An 11,610-nucleotide genomic window follows, 5' to 3' on the forward strand; every position below is an offset into this window, starting at 1 on the left:
GAGGACACACGAGCAAGCTAGAAGGGTCCGCTCGATGGAGCTAGAGATCCACCTAGCTTTAGCGCAGGGGTGTTCGATCCTGCGCGCTCCTCCCAAGATGTGCCAGTCAATTTGACCCTGTAATTGACAAGGAGAGAAAGTTTATTAATAATTAAGGACGGAACGTGCCGGTATTGCCAAACAGTCCCGAATGTGCGGCTCTGCCGATATGAAAGGAGATCGACTAAATATTCGATTCTAGCATATTCATAAGAATAAATCGGTTAAAGCTCATGGGGTTGTGTAAGAAGAATCGGTTATCGTTCATGATTAATATCATTTATTTAGACAAATATTGGTGTCGACAGAATATCATCGGCAGTCCTCTAAGGGCTATCCCATGAAGGTAGATTAATCGGTAGAGAAGCGTGAGATCAAGAACAAGAAGACAACAGAGACATACGAGTTAGACAGGTTCAGGCCATTAGTATGACGTAATACCCTACTCCTGTGGTCTATTGGTTTGTATTAGCTATTGTTTACACCAAAATTTGGAACAAGAGTCACAGGGACTCGAAAGCTCCCAAGATCATGTCATTAAGGAATCAATTACATGCAGATCGGAACTAGTTGATTCGTATGCAAAACTAGAATCGGCTTTCTTCAGATAGCGCCAGCAGATAACGACAAAAGCCATGATCAACGTCAGGACGAAGCATGTTGGACTCTACAAAAAGAGAAATATTAGAGTCCAAGTTATCTTAAATTAGGAATATGTTCCTTTATACCGAAGATTGTAACGAATCGTGATCAAGTAGGATTCATGTTTAGACTCCGGGTATAAATACCAAACCCCGACTATTGTAAAAGACACAATCAATCCAATATACAAGTCATTTACTTTTTTTGGCTCCGGCCACCCCTTAGGGGTAGGAGTAGAGTAGATCTCGGCGAGTTCTTCAGCAAGTACGGTTGCATCGATCCGGTCGACCTCCACTGCTTGTTGTAAGTACCGTCATGGCTTATACCTCTGTTTGTATGGCTGCATCGATCCGGTCAACCTCCACTGCGACTCTGGTATAAGTTAGTTATCGATTCTTGCCTAGTTCAAGTATGGCTGCATCGATCCGATCGACCCTCACTGCATGAACTAGATCAAGGTCAACTTATTGGCTCTACCTTAGAATGACAGCCTTTGGTAGATTCATTAAGTTACCGATATTGCTTATTGCTTTCATTATTTATCTAAATTACAGCAATATCACTCTGCCCGATTGAGATTGATCTAGATCGGCCTTATATCTTGTTTAACCCATCGTTTGTTAATTTGAAACTGATCTAATCTACATGTTAAACGATGAGTTATGTTTTATCGGCTGTTTTACATCAATCTTGATCGTGCATAGCGTGCGGTTAAAGCATGTTGCGTCTTCAATAGATTTATTGGCTAGCGAGAACCGTTCCATGGCCCCGTTATCACGGCCTGTGTGATTCTGCCTCATACCCCACTGTTAGCATCGTAGAGCGGGGATCGTTATTTGGTAGATCTATTCCTGATAAGGCATGACTTTAACTGTGCGCTATGCCTGAATCGGCTGTTTTAGCTAATATCGAGTACCTTCACAAACAGTTCGCATCACGAGACCATTGAAGTAAGGATAGGTAGAAAGATGTGTTAGCCCCATGATCTTATTATTGTATTACGGCCTGCATGATTCTGCCTCATGCCCCATTGATATTAGTAATGAGTTAGGGTCGTCAAGTCTATTGTTATTTCTACGGCCTGCATGATTCTGCCTCATGCCCCACTGGTCATAGCGGTAGATGAGATCTAACATGTTTATTAGATTTATCTTTATTAAACGGTTAAATAGTGTTGAATTATTTCTTTATATAAAAAGGGTTCAGTTACTTGTAATCATTGGCTTAACATAAACCAATCACTGTTGACATCTTATTGTCATTGATTAATATTTACTCAAATAACGACATTTATTCTGATTGATAACCGATTCTTCCTACATAACCCGATGAGCTTTAACCGATTTATTCTCACAAAAATGCTAGAATCGACTGTTTAGTCAATTTCCTTTCATATCGGCTCTCAGAGCCGCACATTCAGGACTGTCTGGCAACACCGACACGTTCCACCCTTAATTACTGATAAAATTTCTCTCCTTGTCAATTATAGGGTCAAATTGACTGGCATGTCTCGGGAGGAGTGCGCAGGATCGACCATCCCTACGCTGAAGCTAGGCGGATCTATAGCTCCATCGAGCAGACCCTTTCGGCTTGCTGCGTGTGTCCTTGGCACGGAACGAAAATTCTGTGTCGACACACATTTCTGGCACGCCTGATGGGACCCCACAATCATCATGGCGGTTCACAACAACAACGACATCCTTATGCTGCATTACGAAGATCTACCTGATGGGGATAAGGGAATCATCAGCAAAGATACAGAAGAGTTTCAGAACAAATATTTGTTGTCCTACACCAAAACACATGACAACACAATTGTTTAGAAATTTTCACTACCAAGAGTTCTACTACACGGGCAGACAGATACAACTGAAGATGAAGACAAGCGTTTCTTTAAGGAAGTTGTAGACAAATTTGTTTATGATGCCATATCAAGCCATAACAAAGCTTTCGTGGACATATTCCACAACGCCATGGGAGAGGCAATTCATGGATTTCTAGTTGGTCAAGGTGGGCCGATTTATTACAACATTCCAGATCCCTAGATCCAAGGGACTAATCAAGTTGGTACCAACAATTAAGAAGCAACACCAGCTAGTAATGGTGATGTCTAGGCAGTTCAGGGTTCATCTTAATAAACTCAATGGACTACTGCAAATCAGATACAGTACAATCCTGGACCGTTAGTACAGCATGTGCAATAGCCGGCGGGGCAAAGTCAGAATCAGGTGATCAATTTTGGCACATCAGGCCACATACCATCGTCGGCTCAAAAAATAGCACCATCAATTCAAAGGATTCATAGAGATATAGATCCTTATATCTACAATCAGAGACTTTAAGCAGCAAACCAGCAAAGAACCCAGCAGATCGAGATTCCACAAGGGTATCACTATGGCACAGATTATAACACCCTTCACATGATACCAAATCTAGGATACCAAGACAAGAGATTTCAATCCACATATGGGTCAGCAGGGGCAAACAAATCCAAATCCGCAAGCTGATGAATTGTTGCTGAGGGTGACCGAGATAATGAAGAATTAGTTCGGTCTAAAGCCAAAAGGGCTGACCTTTTCGTACAAATGCCCATGTCCAGAATGGTATGATTTGGTCGCTCTTCCCACAAACTACAGGCTCCCAGAATTCACTAAGTTCACTAGCCAAGACAGTACAAGCATGATAGAACATATCAGTCGGTATCTTACATAATTGGGCGAAGCATCAGTTGAGGATGCCCATCGAGTTCGTTTATTCTCCTTGTCCTTATCAAGGCTAGACTTCATTTGGTTTTCATCATTGCTAGTCAATTCCCTTGTTAATTGGGCTGAACTAGAGAAGAAGTTTCATATATATATTTACACTAGGACTGGAGAAAAGAAGATTACCGATCTGACAACTATAAGACAGAAGACTAATGAATCAGGCACTGAATTTCTTCAAAGGTTCCAAGAAACCAGGAACTTGTGCTTCTCCTTAAACTTGGCCGATGATCAACTAGCTGCTTTAGCTATTCAAGGAATGTTGTCGATGTGGAAAGAAAAGCTGCTGGGACAAGAATTTGACAACTTGGGTCAATTGGCTCAATGAGTAGCAGCGCTCAATAGCCAATTCTAGAGTATATGCAGAGATACCCGGTTTCAGAAGAGTACCACAATAGCCGAAGCTTATGATCCATATTCAGTCAATGACGGCTATGAAGATGAAGAAGAGGAGGTTTCCGTAGCTGAATGGAATTTGGGCAAGAAGACAGTAATTGTGCTAAATCCTTGGGGAAGAGGAATCGAGGAGAGCTATGACTTTGATGTCACCAAATTAGATAAGCTCTTTGATTTCTTGCTTGAGAACGGGCAGATTAAGTTGCCCAATGGTCATGTCATGTTGCCCCTGATCAGTTGAAGAATAAGAAGTTCTGCAAGTTCCATAATGCTACTTCTCATTCCACCAATGAATGCAGAATTTTCCGGCAGCACTAAGGCATTGCAAAAACCTTGTTCACAAGGGCATTGCACTGAGGCACATTCATGAAAGAACAGGAGTCTTTGTTCATCAGATTATCCTAAGTATAGACTAATCAAAGACCTTGTTCACTACATCCTGAGCGGATGTGATGTCTACTATGGCCTCCACTACCATGATGAATTCTTCGAGCAGGTCCTCATGCTCCTCAGGGCCGTCGCCCATTGGGAAACCAGTCTCCATGGCATGGAGTTCGTATCCAGTTTGGACTTGTGCCACAGTCAGCGCCACCGCCGCACCATGACGAACACCGTGGAGGGTAATCTCCTAAACGCAGACCAGGACATCTTGGAGACGAGCGTCAATAGGGGAACCCCGGGCATTGACGGCGTCTACGGCCGCGTTTGCCGCTAGTTGGAGAGATTCCAATTGCGCTGTCAGGGCCGGCAATCATAGGAACAAGGAGACTATCAAGATGAAGACAATGGAAGATTGAATGGCTCTCTTAATAAAGGCCATGTTTTGAGACCTAGATAGAGTTAAAGCCAAGAGTCTAGAATCGGCTATTTTTTAAAAATCGGTTCTTCAGCCAGAACAAAGGACCTGATCTTCAAAAATGAAGAAGGGAGATGAGACTTTCGAGAAGGCTGGGGATGAATTACCCTTGATGACCAAGGGCAAAAGGGCTGATAGAGTCACCTTATGAACCCGTGTATAGCCATAATATAGTCCCTCCTTGAGAAGTTCAAACGGGATCGAGGTGCGTTATGCCAAAGTCTACAAGAATTTTCTTATGAATGGCTTAGAAGATTTGTGTTGCCTTCGGCTGCACGCTCTTGAAAAGCATTGAAGCCCATAAACTGAGGATTGCAATGTTATGTTTAAAAGGTCAGGAATGAGCAATTCTCTGAGAGAGATTTAATTTGGAGAGTAAAATTACCGATTAGGTCAAAGGACAACAAATCTGGCAAAGTAGTCAACTAATTGGGAAGGACCTTATCGGATCAAGCGTTGTGCGCCGGGTAATATTTGTATTTTGGAAACACTGAAAGGGGAAGAATGATTCAGCAGAGTAATCGAATGGGGAATATTTAAAGGAATATTACCCTAACGTTTGGATTAATACTTGACAACCAATTTGCTCGGTTGATAGCTCTAATAGCCGATACCAGAAGGGTATCACTTCTGGTGCGAAAATAAACCCAAAAGAGTAAAAGCCGGTACAATGTGTATCACCCATAGGACCAAAGCAAACATGGACAGAGTGATGCATATAGTATGAAGTACGAAACAAAAGGAAAAAATCACTCAAGACAGAGGAATTGTTTGCTAATATCACCTATTATAAACTACGGGCTGGAAAACACTTTGGCTATTATATCATCGGACTAGGAGATCAAGGCTACAAAGTTAGCAGCACTGAAGAAATCCTCAATCAGGCGTTCATGATCCCCAGGGTGCGCCGCTGCTGGAAAACCATGGGGGAGAAACCAAAGTTCATGGCCAGAATGAGCTTGCGCGGAAGCCAGCGCCATGGTGGCACCATGGCGAACGCCATGCAAAGCGACCTCCCTAACGCGATTCAGGATATCGTGCAGGTGAACCAACGGGATGGTGCCTTTGGCGTTGACAAATCCCGCCGCGTGCTCCGCGGCCAATCGGAGGCTCTCCAGTTGGGCAGACAAATCTAAGAAGATTTGAAGGAAAGGTGATCAGAATTTTGAGGATGAAAGTGAAAGGGAGCAAAGGTCATGACAGATGTCTCACCCGTGATTTTGGCCTTGACCTTAGCCAACCTATCCTCCACTGAATCGGCCTCGGGAGGTGTAACAACCCTGATTTTTCTGGAAACCAAAAATACGAGCTTTCAAAAATTTTCTTGCAATTGAGTGAAACATATAATTGCTAGGTCAAACACGGGTCCAACTCGCTAACAAGACGTTGTATACATGTAGATGGTTTGTAGGTGATTGCTGGAGTTTTCGAGTTGTCCTGTGTTTGAGTCTCATTTTTGTTGGAGAGCACAACCCATAGCAACCTCCTTGTGATCCTCGTGGGATTCTTTCGAGTCTCCTATGAATCTCTCTCTATAATCCCGAACTCCACTAGAACCCAGACTTGCCATTTATATTTGTGCCGACCATTGGACCGGAGTCCCTAATCCCTAAGACCCCTAGTAGACCACCACGATGAGTAAGCATGTTGTTAATACATACGGGTACACACATATAAGACCTAGGAGTAGGAGAACAAAGGAAAAGACCCTCTTCTCTAGTCGCCAGTGGAAATCGTCTCGAGCCCTCTCTTGGAGCTCACATCACAAGTGCCATCAATACTCCTTTCTTGAAATTCCTATTCAAACTCCATGCAGATCACCCCAAATTTCCCCCCAAATTCTTCCTTCGAGTCTTTTGAAATATCCCCTGAAAAATTCCCATCCGAACACTCGTGGAAATTTCATCTTGAGTTCATATGAATCTCTCCGAATGATTCCTTGAACACCGCTTTATATTTCACCTTGGAAATCTTTCTCAAGATGTGGTGAATTCTTCTCAAATCCAAATTCAAAACCATTTAAACATAAATTGGAAAATCTATTCCCTTCTCTCTTCTCTCCCCTCACGCCTTGGCCCAGCCTGGCACTCCCTCTCTTCCCCTTCTTTCTCTTTTCCTGCACCGGCCCAGCAAGCTGCAGGAGCCCACCAAGCCCCCCTCTCCTTGCCCTGCCAGCCCACTCCCTTGGCCTTGGCCACGCTTCTCTCAGGCCCAAAGCGCGCCGCACGCCCCTCCGGAACCCTAGGCAGAGCGCGCCGCAACCTCGCTCCCACGCCGCCGCCGCTCGCCCGCTGCGAGCTTGCGAGCGCGCAACGTCGAGCCCTGCACCCTCGGCTCACTCCACACCCCCGCTCAATGCGTGCCGCGTGGGCGGGGAGCGTGGACCCCCTCTCCCTCTTCCTCCGTGCGAGCAGCCACTTTCCGATGCGCCACCAGTTGCCTCGCCACCGCAAGCCCCTACTCCACCTTGTCGTGCCCCGCATCTCGCCAGAGAGCACGCCAAGCCGGAGCCGCTGCCGAAGCCGCGGCGCCGCCCGCGACGCCGTGCTCCCCGACCGCCCGACGAGCGCCGTCCTAGACCTGAGGCTGAGCCCGAGGCGCCGTCCTCCGTCTCCTCACCCAAGACTGCATCGCATCAACATATGTGGCCACGACACCGGCCTAGCCTCATCGCTCGACGCTCATGACCGCACCGAGCCTGTCCGCCACCGCGCGTCTACCTCTCGTCCACGAGCACCATCTCGCCCCGGCGTTCACGTTGTCCTCTACGTCGTCCATGGCCGTGTCTCCGCGAGCGCATCCACGACAACCACCGTAGGCCGAGCCTAAGGACCCCGCGACGTCCGAGCAGCTACACCACCTCGTCGACGTCCACCTCGAGCCTCTGCTCCATGCCTCGTCCTCAGCCGCGGCCACGCCAAGCCCCGACCCTGTCTCGGCCACGATGAGCCTCTCCACGCCGATGTCGTCGTGCTCCACTGAGGCCGCACCGGTGCCCTCCACTTTGACCCGCACTAACATCACCATGGCCGTGAGCAGGAGCTGCATCGCCTACTGAAGCTGCAACTAGAATAGCAAGCCTTCTCCTTGATGCACTGCCGCAGCATGTTCGTCCATGCCCCAAGCACGGTGGCAGCACCTCAACGCGCCCCCATTCCAAGACCGCAACGACTTACCCGAACAGACGGTGAGCACCCAAAGCCTAGGACCCCATCTTTTCCCCTCCCTACCATTACTCGTGCTGAGCCCGGCCTTCGTGCCGCTGTTCCCACTATTGCAGGGAGGAAGCGACCCCGCAACGCCACCATGCTAGAGGACAACAGCACCACCTAGCCATGTTCACCCTTGTGTCTGGCCTTCGTGCCGTGAATCCTTGCCTTGTAGGGAGGCTACGCCTCATTTCTCTTGGTGTGGCTACCCTGTCCTGTAACACAGGTGCTCCGTCGTCTCTCGACCGCCTGCTGCCATTTTCCGGGACAAGCCACAGCAGCCCTCCACCTCCCTACTTTCATCAAGGTTGACCCCTCGAACCTAGTCGACGCCGTACGCGACGTCGGCAAGACCCTTGCCTTTCTTTTCCATGTTCTCTTCATACTTGTTGACTTTGATCATCAATATCATTTATCTACATTGTTACTTGATCTATCAATATCCATTGTCTATACATGATCATGATCTTTATTTATTCTATGCCTATGCTGTGCCTTCGCCACCGGTCTATCTATCTTCTTATGATTGCTATGGAGAAGTGCTACTCCATGTCGCGTCGTGTGTGGTCAGTTGTTGAGTCGTGGTTCGTTGTTGTGCCTTGTGGTCCTTCGTGGGTTGTTCATGTGTCTTATGTGGACCATGCCTTCGAGCCGGTTGGGAAATGTTGTGTTCGTCCATCTCGGTCATGGGTTTATCCCGCCGTGGCCGTGGTGCCGAGCATAATTCGTTCCCTTGTGTTTTGTTGTCTTCGTAGTGCCATGATCGAGAGCTCCTACCTACGTCCCTAGGATGCAGTCACCATGGACTTGATGTCGTTATCGACGCGGTTCTCATCCGCACCATTCGAGCCCTGTGAGACCTAATCTAGTGGGATATGAGATAGGGGACGACAATCATGGTACCAGCGGGAGCAACTCGTGTAGGTACAGCTTGTGGCCGTGAGTTCACCTCATCATGACCATTGGGCTCTTCCTCTCTTTCTCTCGTTCTTGTCCTAACCACCTCGTATGTTTTGTACCACTTCTACCACGGCGTTCCTTTAGGTCTAGCGATGACAACCACATCACTACGAGCCACAGGAATAGCCTTGTGCCGTTTAGTTGCATGGTTGTGGTGCCCTATGAGTTGGTTTGGGTTCTGGATCGTGCCTCCTTTCGTCCAACTTTCGTCCGTTCCATGACAAGTTGGTCGAAGAAGTGCGGGTTCCATTCTTTCTTCTTCCTCTCTTGTTCTAAATCCCCGTCAATCTAGTAAGATGTGGATTGAGCCTTTGGCTTGTTTGGTGTTTGTCGCTCTTTAGATTCCACTTCCCCGATTCCCGTCGTTGCCATGGCGAGTGGATCAGAGGAAGGTGAATCTTGTGTTCCCCTCTTTTGGTTCTATCGTGCTTAAGCTCTTGTATGCTTGTACCTTCTTCGACCGTAGCATTTCTATGGTTCTTGCGGTGACAACCGCACCGCTAAGAACCCTAGGGATGTTTTAGTGCATTTAGTGCACCTAGGTCGTGGTACCCTACAAGTAACTTGGACACTCGTGTTCTTTGTGTTTTGCTCCCTTTCAATGCCTCATCTCTTGCCATGGCATGTGTATTGGAAGTAGACCGCCTCTCCTCTCTCTTCTCTTCTCTCCCCGTTCCACCCTCTCTTGGTTCTCGTCAAGTATGATGGCGTACGGATTGAGAGAGAACTGAACTTCTCCTGCTTGTAGTCCTTTGGTTCTCGATAGTCTCCATGGTGCACGAATCGAAGACCGCGAGCTATGGTGTTTGTTTGGAATGAGCTAGGGCCTATGCCATTTCTATTTAAGCCGTACCGGTCGACACGATTGACTCGGGAAGTACTGGCTCGGCTAAGACCTAAGTTTGTGCTTAGCAAATCACCACTTGCATTTCTTTGGCCCAGGGATCGGACATCCGCCGAGAGGGCTAAGTCATTTCCCCTTTTTGTGTTCTTCTGGTGTAGTTCTTCTATGCCTTGTTGCCTCTCTTTCCGCAGTCTTTCTAGGTTTAGTGGTCTGATTGCTCTTTTGCTTGTCGCTGTTTCGAGGTAGTTGCGTCAAGGATAGCGATGATCGGATCAGGACCATTAGAGGAAGGACATGCGGGTGGAGGAAGTACCATGGAGGAGTATGACTACAAGTGCACCGAGGGTCTCGGAAGACATTTAATAGGTGTTCCACGTCCCACCCAACCTCATAGAACCTGTTAGACATGCTACAATGTAGATGCTAGTGCTTTACTTTTATGCAAATGAACTATGATAGGTTGCATGGTAGATTGCTTGTGAGCCAGTACCTTGTCGCAACCTATTCCCCTACACACCCGCTGTTAGGCTAGAGGCTCGCATTCTACTTACTGCTTTACTTTCACTACGCATTATACCTGTGATGTGATGTTGGTGAAGGGATAACGTGAGTGGATAAGGCACATGGTGCCGATAACTTGGTAAAGCTGGATAATGAACTTGGGGAGATCTTGGCGTGCGTCTTGGTTGTGTGGTGAGGGTTGAGTCAATCGGACAGGATCCTACGACGAGTCTTTGGGGCAAGTCATGCCGGTGGGGTGCGACCTGGGCATCCCTCGTGAGAGGTACCTGTGGTGGGTGCATGTGAGAGCAGATGGGGTGTTGGTTATCCTCGGTGGAGGTGCCGTCGAGGCACGGGATGTTGGTTATCCCCTAGAGAAGATATCCTGTCCGGTCCCCCTAAGGACTGGTATGTCTTGAGAACCGGAATCATAGGACCCTTCGTGCATACCACTCGCTCCTGATGGGCGGGAGACGATTACCCGACTGACTAGGGCGGTGCCACTACTACTAGGTTGGAAGGTGATAGTGTACGGAGGTACGGGCATGGGGACCCACACCCTCCTAAGACAGCGTAGTGACCTTGGGGGCCCGGTACTACGTCTCATAGTCTCAGCGTTTCGGTGGACTCCGGGGTGGCCCATGGCTGAGTGGTAGGGTGGTACCGTACCGGTTGGGAGGCAGTCGGCATCAGCCTAGGCGGGGCACCACCGATGATGGTGATCTTGTGGATTTCTAGGTGTACATGCTCTGCAGAGTTGATCAATCTATACGTATAGCCGTGTCCGCAGATATGGACATTCCTATGACCTACGCTTCACTTGACTAGTAAGAGGAGTCCTTTCTACCTTCCCCCTAGGTTTTGGTGTTGGATCCAGCACTGGCCGTTGAGGCAAGGTACGAGCAGGAGTCGACCTTGCCGCCTAGAGTGAGAGGGTGGTGAGATGTGTGTGATGGGATGGGTGAACGTGTGGATGAGATGGGTTAAAACTTGATGAACTATTATTATAAAACCTTGTTGAACATGCATAGGAAACCTATAGCCATATATAGGCCTTTTCAGTTACCCTTGCATTCCATTTACCACAAAGCATACGCAAAAGCATAGGGTGGGAGACAGTGGCCAGTACAAATCATACTGATAGATTTTGGACAGGTTTGGACGAAATCTACGAAGACCATGAGGACTTGGATTAGGAGTAGATGGTCTCGTGCCTATGCTCAAGTGTGGTTGAGAAGATGGAGTCTATGCCCGCTAACATTCTACGCCAACTCTAATGACTACCGTGAAGGAGGAGCCTTCACCCACTGAAGCACTACAATGACTCTGATGAAGATGTGTGTGCGTTTTCGCTTGATTAATCGATGTAATAGGTGTGTTAACCAGTGTTGTAAATCTTGT

Source organism: Miscanthus floridulus, chromosome 10, assembly GCF_019320115.1.
Source record: "Miscanthus floridulus cultivar M001 chromosome 10, ASM1932011v1, whole genome shotgun sequence".
NCBI lineage: Eukaryota > Viridiplantae > Streptophyta > Magnoliopsida > Poales > Poaceae > Miscanthus > Miscanthus floridulus.